Raw genomic sequence first — 20790 nt, forward strand, 5'->3', positions numbered from 1 at the left:
GGGCTAATGTCAGGTCTAGAGTTATGGTGAGGGATAGTCTTAGGGTTAGGTTTATGGCTAGGTCTAGTGTAAAGGTTATGTTTAGAGGGGTCAGGTTTAGACCGAGGTGTATTATTAGGTTCAGAGTCAGTTTAGGGTCGAGTTTGTGTTAAAGATTAATGTTAGGGCTCAAATTAGCGTTAGGTTTAACAACTGGCTTAACATTTAGGGTTAGTTTTTATGTTAGAGTTAGGGTGAGTTTTAGGGTTAGATTAATGAATAGGGTTATTTTTAGGAATCAGGTTAGGTTTAGAGTAATTTATAGGGTTAGTGTTAGTGATAGAGTTAGTTTTTGGCCTAAGGTTAGCATTTGGGTTAGGCATATATTTGGGATAATGGATAGGGTTAGTGCTAGTGTTAGGCTTGGGTTAATCATAAAATTAATGCTAGAGTTAGGGTTAGGCATAGGGTTAGTTTTAGAGTTAAGTTTAGGTTTAGTGTAAGTGTTAGGTGTTGAGCTAGTGTTAGGGTTAAGGTGAGGTTTAGGTTTAGGATTATGGTTAGGGCTAGAATTAGAATTAGGTTCAGGGCTCTGTTTAAGGTAGTGGATAAAGTTAGATCTAAGATTTGGGCTATGGTTACAGTTAAGATTAGGGCTAGGTTTAGGTTGAGGTTTAGGGCTAGAGTTAGGTTTAGTGTAATGTTAGAGTTTAAGCTAGGGTTAGGGCTAGTGCAAGCAATAGGGTTAGGTTTTGGCCTAGGGGTCTGATTAGGTTTATGCTTATGGCATGGGTTAAAGCAAGGTTTTGTGTGAGATTTAAGACTAGCATAAGGGCTATGGGTCATGAAAGAGCCTGGTTTATGATTATGGCTAGTTTTAGGGTTAGGGTAATGCATAGGTCTATAGTTAGGGTTAGGTTTTAGGTTAGAATAAGGTTTAGAGCTAGGGTTGTTGTTAGGATAAGGTTTAGTGTTTGGAATAGCATTGGGTTTAGGATTAGGGCCAGAAATAGAACTAGAGTTAGGTCTAGGATTAGGATTAGACTTTGTGTTAGGTTAATGGTTATTGTTAGGGCTAGGGTAGGATTTTTTTAAGGGCTAGAGATAGAGTTATGGCTATATTTAGGATTAGGTTTAGGTCTAATGTAAGTATTATGGATAGGTTATGCATAGATTTACCGGTAGGACTAGGGTTAGTTTTCGGTTAAGAGTTAGGGTCGGGCTTACATCTAGGGTTACTGTTAGGGACAGAATAAGGGTCAGGTTTAGGCTTAGGCTTTGGGATAGTGTTAGAGATAGAATAAGGGCTAGGGTCAGGAATAGTAATAAAATTAGGATTTGGAGTAGGTTAAGGATTAGGGTTAGAACTAGGGTAGCATTAGTGTGAGGGTTTGTCTTAGGCTAAAGAATAGGGTTAGAGCTAGGGTTAGTGTTTTGATTAGGGTTAGGGCTAGAGTTATATTTCGGGTTTGGTTAAAGCTAGGATTGGGGCTCTGATTTGGTTTAGGTTTTGTGTTAGGCTTAGGCCTATCACTAATGTAATAACTGGCTTCATAGTCCGGACTAGTTTTATGGTTAGGGTTAGGGCCAGGTCTAGTGTGTGTGTGTTACATTAAGGGTTAAGGTGATATTTAGAACTAGGGTTACATTTAGGGTCATGGTCAGTATTAGTTGTAGGAATAGGGTTAGGAAAATGTTTAGCATTAGGATTTGGTTTAGGTTAAGATTTAGGATTAGGGCAATAGTTCAGTTTTGTTTGAGGGCTATGGCTAGGGTTAGAGCTAGTTTTCCAATTAACATTTGGGTTAGGGCTAGTGTTAGGGTGAGGTTTACGTTTAGGGTTAGGGTTAGATTTAGAGTTAGTGTTAGTTTTAGATTTAGGGCTAGGGCTAGGCTTTGGGTTATATTAAGGATAATTTTATAATTACGGATAGGGTTAGTATGAGAGTTAGAGTTAGTCTTAGAGCTAGGGATATGATTAGATTTAGGCTTAGGAATAAATTAGAGGTAGGATTAGAGTTAGGGTTAGTATTAGAGTAAGGCCTTGGTTTAGGGCTGATGTTAGAATTAGGGTTTTGGTATGATATGTTGTTTTAGCGAGGTTTTGGTCTAGGGCAATGGGTAAATTTCGGGTTAGGGCTATTGTTAGAATTAGGATAAGGATTAAAGCTAGGTTTAGGGCCAGGATTAGGGCTATGATTTTTGTTAGGGATAAAGCTAGCCTTAGGACTAGGGCAAATATCAGGTCTAGGGTAATGGTTAGGGATAGTTTTAGGCTTAGGTTTATGCCTAGGTATAGTAAAATGATTAGATTGAGGGGTCAGGTAAGCTTTAGAGCTAGGGGTATCATTGGAGTCAGAGTCAAGGTCAGGTTTTTGTTTAGTTTGAGTTTTACGGTTAGGGCTCAAATTAGCTTTAGAGTTAGACTTAGGGTTATGGATATTTTTAGATATAGGTTTCAGGTTAGGTTAAAAGTAATGGATAGGTCTAGGGTTACGGATAGGGTTAATGTTATCTTAGGGTTAGCATTAGGAATATAGGTAGGGTAAGCTAATGGATAGTATTAGAACTATAGTTAGGGTTTGGTTATGGTTAGTATTAAGTCTAGGTTTATGGTTAGGGCTAGGGTTAGGGTTAAAGCTAGGTTTAGGGTTAAGTTTTATATTAGGTTAGGGCTAGGGATAGGGCTACAGCTAATGTAAAAACTAGGGTTACAATTAGGGCTAATTTTATAACTAGAGTTAGTGCTAGGTTTAGTATAAGGGTAAAGTTAAGTTTTAGGTTGATGTTTTGAGATGGGGTTATTGTTAGGTTCAGAGTCAGGGTCAGTGTTAGTTTTAGGGTTAGGGATAACACTCAAATAAAAGATAGGATTAAGGTTCTTTGTATGGTTAGGTTTTGTGTTAAGGTTATTGCAAAAATTACAACTAGGGCTAATGTCAGGTATAGGATTATGGTTAGGTTAGGATTAGTGTAAGGACTATGGCTCGGTTGTGTTTTAGGTCTAGGGTTTGGTTTAGGGCTAGTTTTAGGATTAGCAATAGTGTCAGGGCTAGTGTTATGGTTAGGTTTAGGCTTAGGGTTAGAGTTAGACTTAGAGTTATGGTTAGATCTAGGGTTAGAGCTAGGGTTAGGGCTAAGATTTTTATTAATGGTAACCCTAATACTAACCTTAGACCTAATCCTAAACTTAAACCTATACTTAGTACTAACCCTAGCTCAAACCCTAACCCATACCCTAAACCAAACCTTAGCCTTGACCCTATACCTAACCCTAACTCTAGCCCTAATCCTAAACATAATCCTAGCTCTAATCTTAGCTCTAACCCTGTCCATTACCCTAATGATAACCATAAACCTAATGCTAACACTAGGCCTAACCTTAACCCTATACATTACCCTAAATCTAATCTGAGCCCTAAACCTAACCTGAAGCCTAAACCTAAACTTATCCATTAACCTAACCCTTAATCAAACCTAAAAATAATTTCAAACATAACCCTAAACCTCAATCTAACCCAACCCCAAAACCTGACTCTGACTATTATTATACCCCTAGTTCTCAACTTGAGCCTCACCCTAAACCTAATTCTGAAAATAAATCTAGCCATAAATCTTACCTGAAAGCTATCCTTATTCATAACCCTAGACATGATATTAGCCCTATCCCTAATTCTTGCTATAACCCTAACAAAAACGCTGGACCTCATCCTAGCCCTAAACCTGGCCTTGATCCTAACCCAAACCCTAACAATAGCCCTATACCTAATTTTATCCCTTGACCTAGTTTTGAAACTTTCTACAAACCCATCCCTTCCCCCAAATCTAACCCTAACTCGAACCATAGACTTAACCATTACACTAATCCTAGACTTGATTCTAGCCCTAAGTTAGCCTTACCCTACCACTAAGACTAAATCTAACTATAGCCCAAGACCTATTGCTAGATATAAACCTATTCCTAGATCTAAACCTATCTCTTAACATAACCCTAACACTTGCCCTAACCTTAGCCCTAACACTAGCTGTAGCCCTAAGCCTAGAACTAACCATAACTCTTAGACCAAATCTAGACCTAAGCCTAAAGCTCACTCTAACACTAGCATTAACAGTAAGTCTAATCCTAAAAGTAGCCCTAATAAAGTGAACCCCTAAAATAACGAGCCATAGCCCTAACCCCAATCCTTAACCCAAACCAAATCCTAACCCTACACGTAGCCCTAACCTTTGTCCTAATTCCAGTTCTAACCTAACCCTAAAACTATTCTTGAGACTGACTCTGACCTTACACTAACCCTAGCTCTAACATCACCTTAAAAGTACACCTAAAGCTAAAACTAGTAGTAGGCCTAACTGTTACATTAAAAGTAGTAATAATCATAACTCTAGTTCTTACATTAACTGTAGCCGTATCATAACCCAAAACCTAACCCTAAACTGAGCCCTACACCTCATTTTAAACCCAACCCTAAGCCTAGCCCTAACAAGTACCCTAAATCTAACCCTAACCCTAAAACTGGCCTTAATCCTTAACCTAACCCCAAAATTAATTCTAACAATAATCCTATGCCTTACTCTAGCTTTAACCCTATATTTTAAGCTAAAAATAAAACTAAACCTCATGATAACCCTAGCCTTAAACATAAACCTAATCCTAAACATAGACCTGACACTAACCCTAACCGTCGATCTAGACCTAACCATTGCTCAAACCCTAACACTTACCCTAAACCTAACCCTAACACTAACCTGAGGCCTAAAATTAACCCTAGCTCTAATCCTAACCATAACCTTAGTCCTAAACCTAAATATAACACTATCCATTTAGGCATAACCCTAAATCAATCTCTAACATTAACTTACCCTTACCTAAAACTAACCTGAACACTAAACATAACCCTATCAATAACTCTAACGGTAACCCTAACCCTAACCCTAATGCTAATTCAAACCCTAAAACTAAACCAAAACCTAACCCAAACTTTGAGCAATACACTGACTCTGATAACACACCTAGCTCTAAACCTGACTATTACCATAAACATAACCCTTAAACTAGACCTAGCCATAAAACTAACCTTGACAGTATCCCTAACCATAAACCTAGACCTGACATTAGCACTCTACCTAATTCTTGCCTTAAACCTAACACAAACCTTAGCTCTCACCTTAGACCTAAACCTAGCCTTAATCCTAACATGAACACTAAACCTAGCCCAAAATCAAATTTCAACCCTGTCCCTAGTTCTCAACCTTGCTATTACCACATCCTTTCCCCAAACCCTAAGTCTCACCTATCACTAACACTAACCATAGATCTAATCCTAGCCCTAATTTATTTCTAACTGTAACCCTAACTCTAACCCTAGTCCTAACACTAACCCTAAATCTAGCCCTAGACCTATATCTAGTACCAATCTTACCTATTGCCTAACCCTAACACTAGCCCTAACCATAAGCCTAACCCTAGCAATAGACCTAAACCTAGAACTAACCCTAACTCTAAGTCTAACACTAACTTTAAACACTAAAAATAACCCTAATACTAGCTTTAATCCTATCACTTGCCATAAGCTAACCCTAACCTGCATGCTAACGCTAGGCCTATCCCTAATCTTTAGCCTAATCCAAACCCTCACCCTATTACTAGTCCTAATCCTAGCCCTCATTCTAGCTCTAACCATAACTCAAACCCTAACACTAACCTGACACTTATTCTGACAATAACAGAAAGCGTATTTCTAAACCTGACCCTATCCATAATCCAAACCCTAACTTTAGAATTAGCTGTAATCTTATTCCTAAACCTAACACTAACACTAGCCCTAGACCTAAACCTAATCCTAAATCTAGCCAATCTCTAGTCATAGAACTAAACAAAACCTAGCCTTAGCATTAACGATAAAACTTAACCTAACACAAACACTAACCCTCCACCTAGACCTAACTCTAGTAATAATTCTGGGTTTAACTCTAACCCTAACTATAACACGAACACTGACCCTGACCCTAACACTTACCCTAGCTCTAAACATCACACTAACGTTAACCCTAAGCCTAACAATTGACCTATCTGTAACACTTACCCAAAAAGTAGCCCTAATCATTACCCTGACTTATACATTAGTTGTAGGCCTAACACTAGCCCCAAACTAACCCAAGATCTGGCCCTATTGTGAGCGCTTATCCTAGTTTTAACCCTAACCCTAAAACTAGACCTAAATCATACCCTTACACTAGCTGTAACCCTAGCTCTTAACCTAGCTCTTAACCTATCCATTACCTTAAGCTAAACCCTGAAGCTAATGCTAATCCTAGTCCTAATCCTAATCCATAGCCTAACCCAAACCCTAACCCTATTACTAGACCTAACCCTAACCTTTGATTTAGCTAAAACCCTAACCCTGACACTTATTCTGAACCTACCACTAACCATAGGTCTAAATCTTACGTTAACCTGAACCCAAAATCTAATATTAGCCCTACAAGTAATCCTATATTTAAACATAAACCAAAAACCAGCCCTAGACTTAAACGTAATCCTAAATCTAGCCATATTTCTAGGTCTAGACATGAAAGACAACCTAGCCCTAGCCCTAACAATAACACTTAAACTAACCCAAATTCTAAACCTACACCTAGACCTAACCCTAGTCCTAATTCTGGCACTGATCCCAACAATAACTCTACCTTAACTCTGGCCTTGACACTAACATAATCCTAGTTCCAAAGCTCACCCTAAACCAAAACCCAATACTAACACTAGACCTAGACATAACCCTAACACTAAAACTAGCCATAATCATAACCCTAGCTATTACATTATCTATGGCCCTAAACCTAGGCCTAAACTAACACAAAACCTAACCCTAATCCTAGGCCTGAAAATAGCCCTAATTGTAACACTAAACCTAACCTTAGCCCTAACCCTAACCCTAAGCCTTGCTTTAGACCTAACCCTAGCTCAAAACCTAACCTTTATACTAAACATAACCCTAGCCCTATTCCAATTCCTAACCTAACACTAACTGTAATCCTAACTAAACCATAACCCTAACCATAGCTCTAATTTTATCCACTATCCTAACCCTATCCCTAATCCTAACAATAACACTATCCCAAACATTAGCTCTAATTGTATCCATTACCCTAACCATAATCCTAATCCTAATGCTAACCGTAGGCTTTATCCTAAACCTATCACCACCCCTAAACCTATTCATTGCCCGAAAACTAACCTGAACCCTAATCCTAAGCCTATTAATTACCCTAACACTAACTCTAACCCTAATGCTAATTCAAGCCCTTAACGTAAAACTTAACCTAATCCTATACTTTAGCCAAATACTCATGCTAATAATATACATAGCTCTAAACTTGACCCTTACCATAAATCTAACCCTTAAACTAGACCTAACCATAAACATAACCCAAAACCTATTTCTAACTATAACCCTATACCTGACATTAGCCCTAGGCTTAATTCTAGACCAAACCCTAAAACGAACACTACCTCTCATCCTAGCCAAAAATCTAGCCTTAATCATAACCCTAACCCTAATTCTAACCCTTTCCCAAGCCCTAAACCTAGTTATAACACCATTGCTTAACCTAAATTTAAACAAAATCCTAACCCTAACACTAACCTTAGCTCTAACCTTAACCCTAGGACTAACCCTAACACTAACCCTAGCCCTAATCCTAAACATAACCCTAACCCTAGTTTTAATACTAACTATTATTCTTGCTCTAGCCCTAATTCTAACCGTATCACTTACTGTAACCTTATTCCTAGCCATAGTCTAGAATAACCCTAGCCCTAACCTTACACCTTGCCCTAACCCCAGATCTAAACCTAATTCTAAATCTGACCCTAATCCTACACCTAAACCCAACCCTAACACTAGCCCTAACCATAATGCTAATCCTAAATCTAGCCCTAACCATAGACTTAGCCCTAAAACCAAACTGAGTCATAAAACTAACCCTAAACTTTTACCTAAACCAAATCTTAACCTTATATCTAGCCCTAAGCCTAGCCTTAATTCGAGTCCTAAACTTAACCCTAAAACAACACTTGAACCTGTCTCTGACATCAACACTAACCATACATCTAAACACCACCCTAAACCTAAACCTTACACTAACACTAGACCTAGTCGTAACCCTAATTCTAAAACTAGTTCTAATCATAATCATAGATCATACATTATCCATAATATTAAACCTAATGCTAACAAAAACCTCGTCCAAATCTGAGACTTAATTTTAGCTTTCACACTAAACCTAACCCTAACACTAATCTTAAACCTAACCCGAACCTTAGGTTTAACCCAGGTTCTAACTTATCTTTTACCTACCCAAACACCAATCCTCATGAAAACTCTAGACCCAAAACTGATCCTTAGTTTATCCCAACCCTAACCTTAATACTAGTCCTAACTCTAGCCCTTATTCATGTTCGAAACATAACCCAAAACCTAACCTTAGCCCTTATGTTAATTCTGACTCTGTATCTAAACCAAACCCTAACACTAGTCCTACCCATAACCCTATATGAAAACTTAACCCTATCACTAGCCCTAGATAAAACCTAATTATAAATCTAGCCATATATTCAAACAAGACCTAAACAAAAAACTAGAACTAGCTCTAATAATAACCCTTAACCTAAGCATTATCTCTATGCCTAACCAATCCTAATTATGGCTCTCACCCAAACACTAACCATAATCCAAACACAGACCCTGACATTAACACTAACCCTCGCTAAAAAACTGACCCTCACTGAAACCTAAACCTAACACTAGACCAAGCCATAATTGTAAACATAACCCTTACATTACCACAGCACTAAAATTAGCTCTAAAGCTAACACAGAACCTACCCTAATCTTAGTCCTAAATCTAAAGCATAATCCTAACCCTAACCTAACCTTATCCCTTACCATAAGAATAAACCTCATGATAACCCTAACCCTCACATTAGATCTAACCCTAAATAAAACCCAAAACCGAACCCTAAACATAAACCTAGCTCTATACCAAAGCCTAATCCTAATATTAGCCCTAATCATAATGTTAACACAAGTCCTAATACTAATTCTAAAATTATCCATTACTCTAAACTGAACCTTAACCCTAATGATAGCCCCAGCTCTAATCCAAATTGTAAACCTAATCCTAAATACAACCCTCATTGTACCCTTAACCCTAGATAAAACCCTAATGCTTACTCTAACACTAACCTTAGCCCAAACACTAACACTGACCCTAAACCTAAAACTACCCCTAAACCTAACCTGATATTTAATCCTATTGATTACCCTAACTCTAATGATAATCTTACCCCAACCCTTTAACTAACCCTAAACCTAAAACCACCTCTAACCCTAACCAGACATTTAACCCTATTCATTAACAGAACTCTAAAGATAATCTTAGCCCTAACCCTAACACTAACCCTAACCTTAACCCTAAATCTAACTCGAGACATATTCCTAAACATAACCCTCACCCTAGCACTAACCCTAGATCAAAACGTAACTTCTACCCAAAATATAACCAAAAACCTAACCCTAGTCCTATCCTAAACCAAACCCTAACATTAGCCCTAATCCTATCCAAAAGCCCAGGCCACATCCTATCTCTAATACTATTCATTACCCTAAGAATAACCCTAACCCAAATACTAATGCTAGGCCTAACCCTAACCCTATCACTAACTCTAACCCTACCTATTACCCTAATCTTAACTTGAATCCTAAACCTAAACCTATCCATAAACCTAACCCTAATTCTAACCCTAATGCTAATTTGAGCCCTAACCCTAATAATGAACCTAACACAAACCCGATACCTGACCCTAAAAATACACCTTACTCTTAACCTGGGCCTTACCTAAAACCTAACATTAGACCTAGCCATGAACCTAACCCTATAACTACCCATAGCCTTAACCCTAAACTTCACATTATCCCTATACCTAAAACTTGCCCTAACCCTAACACAAACCCTAGCCCTCATCCTAACCTCAAATCTAGCATTAATTGTAACACAAACCTAACTCTAGACCTAAAGCTAATTCTAATCATCTCCCTAGACATAAACCTAGCTATAACCTCATCCCTTCCCCTGAACCTAACCCTAAACCTAATCCTAAACATAGACCTAACCCTAGGCCTAACCATAACACCAATCCTAGATATATTCCTATCCCTAATTCAGCCCTAAACTTAACCCTAACCCTAGCCTTATGACTAACTCTAAGTATCGCCCTAGCTCTATTCTTAGTTCTAATCCTATCCCTCAGAGTAACCCAAACACTAGACCTAACCTTAGCCCTAACCCTAGCTATAGCCCTAACCCTATAATTAACCATAACTCTAAATGTACCCCTAAGCCTAAACACACCCTATCACTACCAATAACACTAACATTAATCAAAAAACTACCCTTAAGATTATCCTTAGCCTAAAACATTATGAGCCATAGCACTAACCCTAAACCTTAACCTAAACCAAATCCTAAACCTCGCTAGTCCTAAGTATAACCTTAATTCGAGGTCTATCTCTAACTCTAAAATTAAACATGACCCTGACTCTAAACCTATCACTAACCCTAGCTCAAAACATCACATTGAACTTAAACCTAAACATAAAACTAGACTTAGCCCTAACCACAAACCTAAGATTAGCCCTAATCATAACCCTAGTTTTTCATTAGCTGATCACTAACACTAGCCCTAATGTAACCCAAAATCTAGCCCTAATGCGAGCCCCAACCCTTGTGTTAACCTTAACTTTAAACCTAAACAAGTTTTAACCCTTAACCTAAACCTAAACCTAACATTTATCCTTGCATTAACCCTAAACACAACACTAATCGTAACACTAACACTAACCAGAACCCTAGCCCTAACCCTAGCTCTACCCCTATCCATTACCCTAACCCTAACCCTAATGCTAACCCTTGGGCTAAACAAAACACATTCGCTAACCCTAACCTATCCATTACCCTAAACATAACCGTAACCCTAAACCTATCAAAACACTAAACCTAGACATAACACTAACTCTAAAACTAGCCCTAATTGTAAACTTAGTTCTTACATTAGCCATAGCCCTAAAGCTAGCACAAAACCTAGTCTAGCTCTAATCCAAGCTCTAACCCTAGCTTTAACCCTAATCCTAAACCTAAACCTATCCCTAACCCTAACCCTATCCCTAGCCCTAACAATAGTGCTAACCCTATCCCTTATCCTAAGCCAAACTCTAACCCTAAAGCTACCCCAGTCCTAAACCTAATTCTTAGCATAACCCAAAACCTAACTCTGTTACTAGTCCTAAACCTAATCCTAAATCTAGCTCTATCACTTTCCCAAACCCTAACCCTAACCCTGACACTTATTCTGACCCTAACACTAACCATAGATCTAAACCTGACCTAAACCCTAAACCGACCTCTAACATTGGAACTACCTGTAATTCTAAAACTAAAGCTTACCCTAACACTAAACCTAGACGTACATTTAATCTTTTATCTAGTGATAGCTCTAGGCCTAGCCCTAAACCAAAACTTATTCCTAGCCCTAATAATATCCTTTAACCTAACCCAAAAACTAATCCTACGCCTAGAAAAAAACCTAGTCTTAATGCTGGCCCTAACAATAAACCTAACCCTAAACTGAACACTGACCCTTACCCTAAAAAAAACCCTACCTCTAAACCTCATCTTAACAAATAAAATAACCATAACCCTAGACCTAGCCATATAACTAACCCTGAAACTAGCCATAACCACATGGCAAAACCTACTCTAACTCTATCCATCACCTTAACCCTAACCCTAACCCTAATCTTAATGCTAACACTTACCCTAAAACCTCACACTGATTCTAACCCTAATACTCATCCTAGTCCAAACACTAGCTCAAGTGCTAACCTTTAAACTTAACCTAACCCTAACATTAAGCCATGGCCTAAACCTAAAATTAATCTTAACCTAGCTCTAATATTAACCTTAACCCTATCCCTAACCCTAGCTCTAAGTCTACATACTACCCTAACTATAACCATAAGCTTAATGATAACCCTAGACCTAACCCTAGCTCTAACTCTATCCATTACCCTAACTCTAGAAATAGCCCTGATGGTAACCCTAGCCCTTATCCTAAATCTACCCTAACTCTAACCCTAGAGATAACCATAAACCTAACCCTTGCCATAGAGCTAACCCTTGCTCAAACCCTAACCATTACCATAAACCTAAACCAAAGCCTATCCCTAATCCTAAACTTAAGTCAAATCCTAACCCTAACCCTAACACAACATCAAACCCTATCCAATACCCTAAATCTAATGATAACCATAGTCCTAAACTTAACCTTTAGCTGCACCCTAACCATAACTATTACCTAGATGTAACCCTAAATCTATCTCTTGTCCTTTTGCTATCCATAACTCAAACTCTAATCTATACCCTAAACCTGAACCTAACCCTAACCCTAGGCCTAACCCTAACTCGATCTCTAATACAAACTATTACCCTATCCCTAACCTGATCCATCATCTCAAGCACAACCATAAACCTAAGGCAAACCCTAAGCCTAAACCTGACCGTTTTGCTAACTCTAATCCTATCAATTACCCTATAACTTACATGAACATTAAACCTAAAAGTATCATTACTCTAACCAAACCCTAAAGCTAATTCAAGCTTTAAACCTAAACCCTGACCTAAACCAAACCCCAAACTGAATTCTAGCCTTAATAATACCCCTAGCTCTAAACCTGACCCTTACCTTAAACCGAACCCTTACACTAGACCTAGCCATAAATTTAACACTCAATCTATTCCTAATGTAAGTCTAAACCTGACACTAGCCATAGCCAAAATTCTTGCCATAATCCTAAAACAAACCATAGCCCTCATCCTAACTCTAATCCTAGCCTTATTACTAAAACAAACCATAACCCTAGCCCTAACTGAATTCTAACCTTCAACCAAGCCTTAAAACTAGCTCTAACCCCATCCCTTCCCCTAAATGTAGCCCTATCCCTAAACCTAAACCTAAGCCTACAACTAGGCCTAACTCTAATACAAACACTAGACCTAATACTACCACTAATTTACCCCCAAAGCTATCCTTACCCTACCCTAAGACTAACTCTAACTTTCACCTTAGTCCTATTTATAGTTCTAAACATATCCCTTACCATAATCCTATCACTTGCCTTTACATTAGCCCTAACCCTAGCTCTAGTCCTAATCCTATATCTAACACTAACTCTAAATCTAACCTAAACGCTAAGCTAAACCTCTAAATAACACAAGCCATAGCAATAATGCTAATTTAAAACTAGCCCTAACCTACACTAGCCGTACAAAACAACCGAGCCATAGCCCTAACCCTTACCTTTAACATAAAACCAAACCTTAAGCCTACACCTAGGCCTAAACCTAGCTCTTATTCGAGTCCTACCTCTAACCCTACAACAAACCCTGACCCTTACTCTGACCCTAACACTAATCCTATCTCTAAACATTACTCAAAACCTAAACCTAAATGTCACCCTAGACCTAAACCTAACCCTAATTCTAAAATTAGTTCTAATCATAACCCTAGTTCTTACAATGGCTGTAGTCCTAAACGTAGCCCTAACCTAACCCAAAATTATCCCTAATTTGAGCCCTAACACTACCTTTAACCCTAACCATAACCCTATTTATAACCCTAACCCTTACCATAAACCTAACCCTAACCCTAACCCTTGACATAACACAAAACGTAACCTTAACCCTAGCCTTAATCCTAAACATAAACCTATCCCTAACACCACCTGTAACCCTATCTGTTACCATATTACTAAATCTAAACCTAATGCTAACACTAGGATAACCCAAAACCCATTCCTGATTCTAAACCTATATATTACCATAAATCTAACCTGAACCCTAAATCTAACCATATCAATAAACCTAATCCTATCCCTAATAATCTGAACACTAAAACTATCTCTAATCATAACCCTGGACCCAACAATAATGCTAATTTGAAAACTATCCCAAACCCTAGGCCTAGCCCTCAAGCAAAATCGAGCAATATCACTGATCCTAAACCTTAACCTAAAGCAAACCCTAACCCTACATCTAGCCCTAACCCTAAACCTAATTCGAGTCCTAAATCTAACACTAGAACTAAAAAAAATCCTGACACTGACCTTAACACTAACCCTAGCTCTACACATCACCCTATCCCTAAACCTAATCCTACCACTAGACCTCAACCTTAACCTAACCATAAAACTAGTCCTAATTGTAATGCCATTTCTTAAATTAGCCATAGCCCTAACGCTAACACAAAGCCTACCCTTAATCCAAAACCTAACCCTAGTTCTAACCCTAACCTTAACCCTAGCCCTAACCTTAACCTTATCCCTATTCCTAATCCTAGCTCTAACCCTATTTCTTACACTTATTCAAACCGTCACCCTATTGCTACATTAGTCCTAACCCTAATTCTATGCCTACTCCAAACCCTAACTCTATTACTAGTCCTAAACCTATTCCTCATTCTAGCTCTAAACTTAACCCAAACCCTAAACGTAATGCTGACCCTTATTCTACCCTAACAATAAACCTAGGGTTGAACCTGACCCTCACCCTTATCTGAAACCTAATACTAGCCCTACCAGTAATTCTAACCCTAAACCTAACACTAACACTAGCCCTAGACATAAACCTAATCCTAAATATAGCCATAACCCTATCTTTAGCCCTAACAATAACCCTTAACCTAAACTAAACACTAACTATACCCATAGACCTAACCCTAGTCTTCATTCTGCACCTAAACCTAAACTTCATCTAACCTGAACCCTGAAACTTACCCTAACAAAAACCCTAACTCTAAAATTTATTCTAACCCCAAAACTAACCCTAACACTAGGCAAACTCTAAGATCAGCCATAACCATAACTCCAGCTCTTACCTTACCCATATACCTAAAACTAGCCCTAAACCTCAAACAAAACATAGCCCTAATTACAGCCCTAAACCGAACCCTAATCATAACCCTAACCCTAAACCTAGGCATCACCATAACCCTAACCCTCGTTCTAGCCCTAACCCTAGATCAAGCCATAAAACTTACCCTAAACATAACCTTAGCCGAAACCTAAACCTCACCCTAAATCTAGCCCTAATCTTAACTGTAAAGATAGCCCAAACCCTAGGTCTAACTCTATCCATTACACTAACCATAACCCAAAAACTAATGCTATCCCTAGCCCTAAACCTAACACTATCCCTACCCTAGCCTAGACTGTAACCCTACCCTTTGCCTAGGGGTAAACCTAGTAAATCCGTAAGACTTACACTTAACCTAAATCTAACACTAAAACAAGGCCCAAACCTAAAACTAACCCCAGCCCTAATCCTAAACTTAACCCTAGCCCTAAACCTAGTTGAACTCCTACCCAATAACCTAACCCTAAACTTAATCCAAATGATAACACTAGACCAAAAGCTAAATGTGCTCTATTCTTAAACATAAACCAAATCCTAGAATTAAAAGTGAACCTATCCCTAAATCTAAATCTAAGCTAGCTCAAACTCTAACCCTAATCCTTAACCTAAACCTAATTCTAACCTAAACCTGAACCTATTTATAACCTGAAATCTAAACCTATTACCCTAACCCTAATGATAACACTAGCCCTAACCCTAACACTAACCATGACCATAACCATAGACCAAACAGTAAATTAACCCTAGCCATAGGAAAAACATAGCTCAAACCCTAAACTGTGTCCTAAACCTAATCCTAAGTGTAACCCTTGCCCTAACCCTGACCCTAATACTAATTCTAGCCCTAGTCATATCCATTATTCTAGACCTAACTCTAGGTCTAACCATATAAATTACCCTAATAATAACCATATCCAAAATGCTAACCCTAGGCCTTACCCTAAACCTATAACAAACCCTAACTATATCCATTACCTTAAACATTACCTGAACCCTAAACCTAACACTATTCATTACCCTAACCGTAATTCTAATCTTAATGTTAATTTGAGCCATAACCCTAAACCTTTAACTAACCCAAACCTGAAGCCTCACCCTGATTCAAAAAATAGCCGAGCTCTTATTCTGACCCTTTCCCTAAATGTAACACTTAAATTTGACCTAGCCATAAACCTAACCCTAAAAATATCACTAAGTATATACCTAAAACTTACATTAGTCCTAGCCCTATTTTTTACCCTAAACCTAACACAAAACCTCGTCCTAATACTAGCCTTAAATCTAGCCTTAATTCTAAACCTAACCATAACCCTAGCCCTAACAGTAAAGCTAATCATAAAACTAACCCAAACCCTAACCATAGCACTAAAACAAAACAGAGCAAAAAGCCTAACACTAAGCTTAACTTAAACCAAGCCCTAGTACTACACCTAGATCTAACTCTAGCCCTAATTACAGTCCTAATCATAACTTTAAAAATACCCCTGAACCTGACTTATATCCTAACACTCATCCTAGCTCTAAACACCACCCTAAATTAAATTTAACCCTAACCTTAAACCTAGCCCTAATTTTGATCCTAACCATAACCCTAAAACTAAAGCTGACCTGACTGATATCCTAACTAACCCTAGCTATAAATATCAACTTAATCTTAAATCTAACCCTAACACTTGACCCACCCCAACCCTAACCCTAATTGTAACACTAGTTTTTACATTAGCCATTGCCCAAACCCTAGCCTTAAACTTCAAAAAAACAACTAGCCCTAATCTGAGCCCTAAACCTAGCTTTAACCCTAAACATAAACCTAACGCTTGCCCTAACCCTATGACTTACCCTGAGCAAAACCTTAACCCTATTGGTAAACCTAGTACTATCTCTAATCCTTAGGCTAACTTAATTCTTAGCCTATTAATAGTCCTAATGCTAGATCTCATTCTTGCTCTAACACTATCCCAAACCCTAACACTAACCCTGACCCTTATTCTGAACATAACATAAACCCTATGTCTAAACCTCACTCTAACCCTAAACCAAACCCTAACACTAGCCATACTTGGAATCTTATACCAAAACCTAACCTTACCACTAGCTCTAGACCTAAACCTAATCCTAAATCGAGCCTGAACTCTAGCTCTAGACCTAAAAAACTCCTAGTCCTAGCCCTAAAAATAAACCTTTCCTAACCCAAATACTAACTTCACCCCTAGACCTAAACCAAGTCTTAATTTTGGATTTAACCTTAACTTTAACTCTAACGCAAACCCTGACCCTGGCTTTAACACTAAACTTACCTCTAAACATTACACAAACCAAAATCTAAACCTAATTTTAGACCCAGCCATAACCCTAACCCTAAAATTAGCCCTAATCATAACCCAAGTTATTACATTACCCATAGCCCTAACCATAGGCCTAAACCTAACTCTAAACATAGAGCTAATTATAGGACTAACCCTAGCCCTAAGCATATTCCTAACCCCAACACTAGCCCTATACATAACCCTAGCCCTCACCTTAGTCCTAAGATAGATCAAAGCCTAACCCTTACCCTAAATATTAGACTAGACCTTTCCCTAACTCTCACCATAACCCTAGCATGAATCCTAAAATTAGCCTAACCCTAAACCTAGCTCTAAACATACACATTATCCTAACCCTAAACCTAAACTTATTGAGAATCCTAGCCCAAACCCTAATGTTAACCCTAACCATAACTGGAAAATTAACCATAGAAATAACCCTAAAATTAAACTCAGCATAGCCCTTACTCTAGATCAAACTCTAAACCTAACCATAAACCTAACCATAACCATAGCTCTAATCCTAACCCTAAAACTAATTCTAACTCTAAATCAAATCTAAACCTAACCTAACCCTATCTGTTACCTTAACCCTAACCCTAACAAAATGATAACCCTAGCCATAACAATAACCCTAACACTAAACCTACTGTAAACCTATCCCTAGACCTAACCCTAAACTTACCCCTAACCCTAGCTCCAAACCTAACCTTTATAAAACATAACCCTAAACCTAACCCTAACCCTAGTTCTAACATTAACTCTAACCCTAACTGAAGGCATATTTCTAACCATAACTCTAGTTCTAACCTTATCAATTACCCTAAACATAACCCTTACCCTAATGCTAACTCTAGGCCTTATCACTAATGCTAAAAATATCAATTACCCAGAACCAAACATGAACCTTATAACAAATACTAACTACAACATAATCCTAACCCTAATGCTAATTTGAGCCATAAACCTAAATCTTTGCTTAAGCCAAACCTAATCCTAATAATTCTCTGAGCTCTAAACTTGACCTTACACTAAACCTAACCGTTACACTAGACGTAGCCATAACCCTAACCCTAAAACTATCTTTAACCATAACCCTAGACCTGATATTAACCCTAGGACTAATCTTAGACCTGAATCTAATACAAAGACTAGCCATCATCCTATCACTAAACCTAGACTTAATGATAACCCTAACAGAACCCTAGCCCTAGCCATAACTCTAACCCTCACCCTACGTCTAAACCTAGCTATAACGCCATTCTATATCCTAAATGTAAACCTAATCCTATTTCTATTGCTAGACCTAAGCTGAACACTAACCCTAGCCATAATCCTAGCCTTAATTTAACCCTATCCCAACCCAAATTTTAATTTTAGCCCTATCACTAACTCTAAATTTTACACTAGCCCTATCCCTAGTTCTAAACCTATCTCTTACCATAACTCTAACCGTGGTCCTAAACCTTGCCCTATCTTTAAACCTAGCCTAATCCTAGATCTAATCTAACTATAAATGCAACCCCAACTCTAAGTCTACATCTAACACAGACACTAGCCCTGACCCTAATACTAATTTTAAAACTAGCCTTTACTCTAACACTAGGACTGAAACAAAACTGAGCAATAAACCTAACCCTAATCCTCAAATTAAACCAAACCCTAAACTACTACAAAAACGAATTCTAGCCCTAATCGAGTACCAACACTAACCTTAGAACTAACCCTGACCCTGACTCATATCCTAACACTCACCCTAGCTCTAAAAATGACACTAACTTTAAACCAAACCCTAACAGTAAACCTAGCCCTAATTTGAGTCCTAACTCAAACCCTAAAATTGAGGCTGACACTGACTCCTATCCTAAAAATAACTCTAGCTCTAAATATCACCCTAACCTTAAACCTAACACTAACACTAGAACTACCCCCAATCCTAAACCTAAAGCTAACCCTAATTGTAACCCTGGTTATTACATTACCTGTTGTCCTAAATCTAGCCCTAACACTAACACAAAAACTAGCCATAATCCAAGCCCTACACCTAGCTTTAACCCAAACCCTTAACCTAACCCTACCCCTAACACTAGCTCTAACTCTATTCCTAAACTTAACCTAAACCCTAACTCTAATGGTAACCCTAGACATATCCCTGATTCTCAGCCTCATCCAAACTTTCACCATATTTACAGTCTTAACTCTAGTCCTCATTCTAGCTCTAACTCTATCCCCAAAATTAACCCTAAACCTGACCCTTATTCTGACCATAACATTAATCTAGGTCTAAACCTGACCCTAATGCTAGACCAAACCGTAACACTAGCCCTACCAGTAACCTTATAACTAAATCAGACCCTATCACTAGCCATAGACCTAAACCTAATCCTAAATCTAGACTTAACTCTAGCTCTAGACCTAAACAAAATCCTAGCATTAGCCCTAACAATTACCCTTACCTTAATGCAAAGACTAACCCTAGCCCTAGACATAAACCTAGTCCCAATTCTGGCTTCAACCTTAACTCTAACTCTAACCTTAACACTGATCCTGTCTTTAGCACTAAACCTATCTCTAAACCTGACCCTAACCAAAAACCTAAACCTAATACTAGAAATAGCCAGGACCCTAACCCTACAACGAGCACTAATCATAATCCTAGCTTTTACATTACCCATAGCCCTAACTCTATTCCTTAACCTAACACAAAACCTAGAGCGAATTCTAGGCCTAAATTTATCCCTAAGCGTAAACCCAACCCTAACCTGAGCCCTAACCCTTACCCTAAACCTAACCATAGCCTTAGTCTTTAACCTTATGCAAAGCCTAATGCTTACCATAAATAAAAACTTAGACCTATACCTTACTCTAAACCCTAAACCTAGCCCTAACCCTGAACTTAATCCTATCACTAAACCTAACTCTAAACCTACACATTACCTAAACCTACACCTAATTGTATTGATAACCCTAGCCTTAACCCTAATCATTACCCTAACCCTAAATGGAAAACTAGCAATAGAACTAACCCTAAAACCAGCACTCACCATATTCCAAACCCTAGCTCAAACCTAACCCGTACCAAAAACCTAAACATAACCATTGCCTTAACATTTACCCTAAAAATAAATCTAACATCATTTTTCCTATCCATAACCCTAACCCGAACACTATCACTAACACTAACCTTAGCTCTAACACTAACCCGAAGCATGAGCCTAACCCTTACCCTTATTCTTACCATAACACTAGCCCTAGGTCAAAGCCTGACCTTAACACTAAACCCAAACCTAACACTAGCCCTACCAGTAAACCTATATCTAAACCTAACCATAACAATAGCACTAGATGTAAACTTAATCTAAAATATAGCCCTAACTCAAGCCATAGTCCTAAACAAAAACCTATCACTGGCCCTAAAATAACCATTAACCTAATGCAAAGACCTACCCTAGGCCTAGACCTAATCCTAATTCTAA

Source organism: Callospermophilus lateralis, chromosome 8 (assembly GCF_048772815.1).
Source record: "Callospermophilus lateralis isolate mCalLat2 chromosome 8, mCalLat2.hap1, whole genome shotgun sequence".
NCBI classification, from domain to species: domain Eukaryota; kingdom Metazoa; phylum Chordata; class Mammalia; order Rodentia; family Sciuridae; genus Callospermophilus; species Callospermophilus lateralis.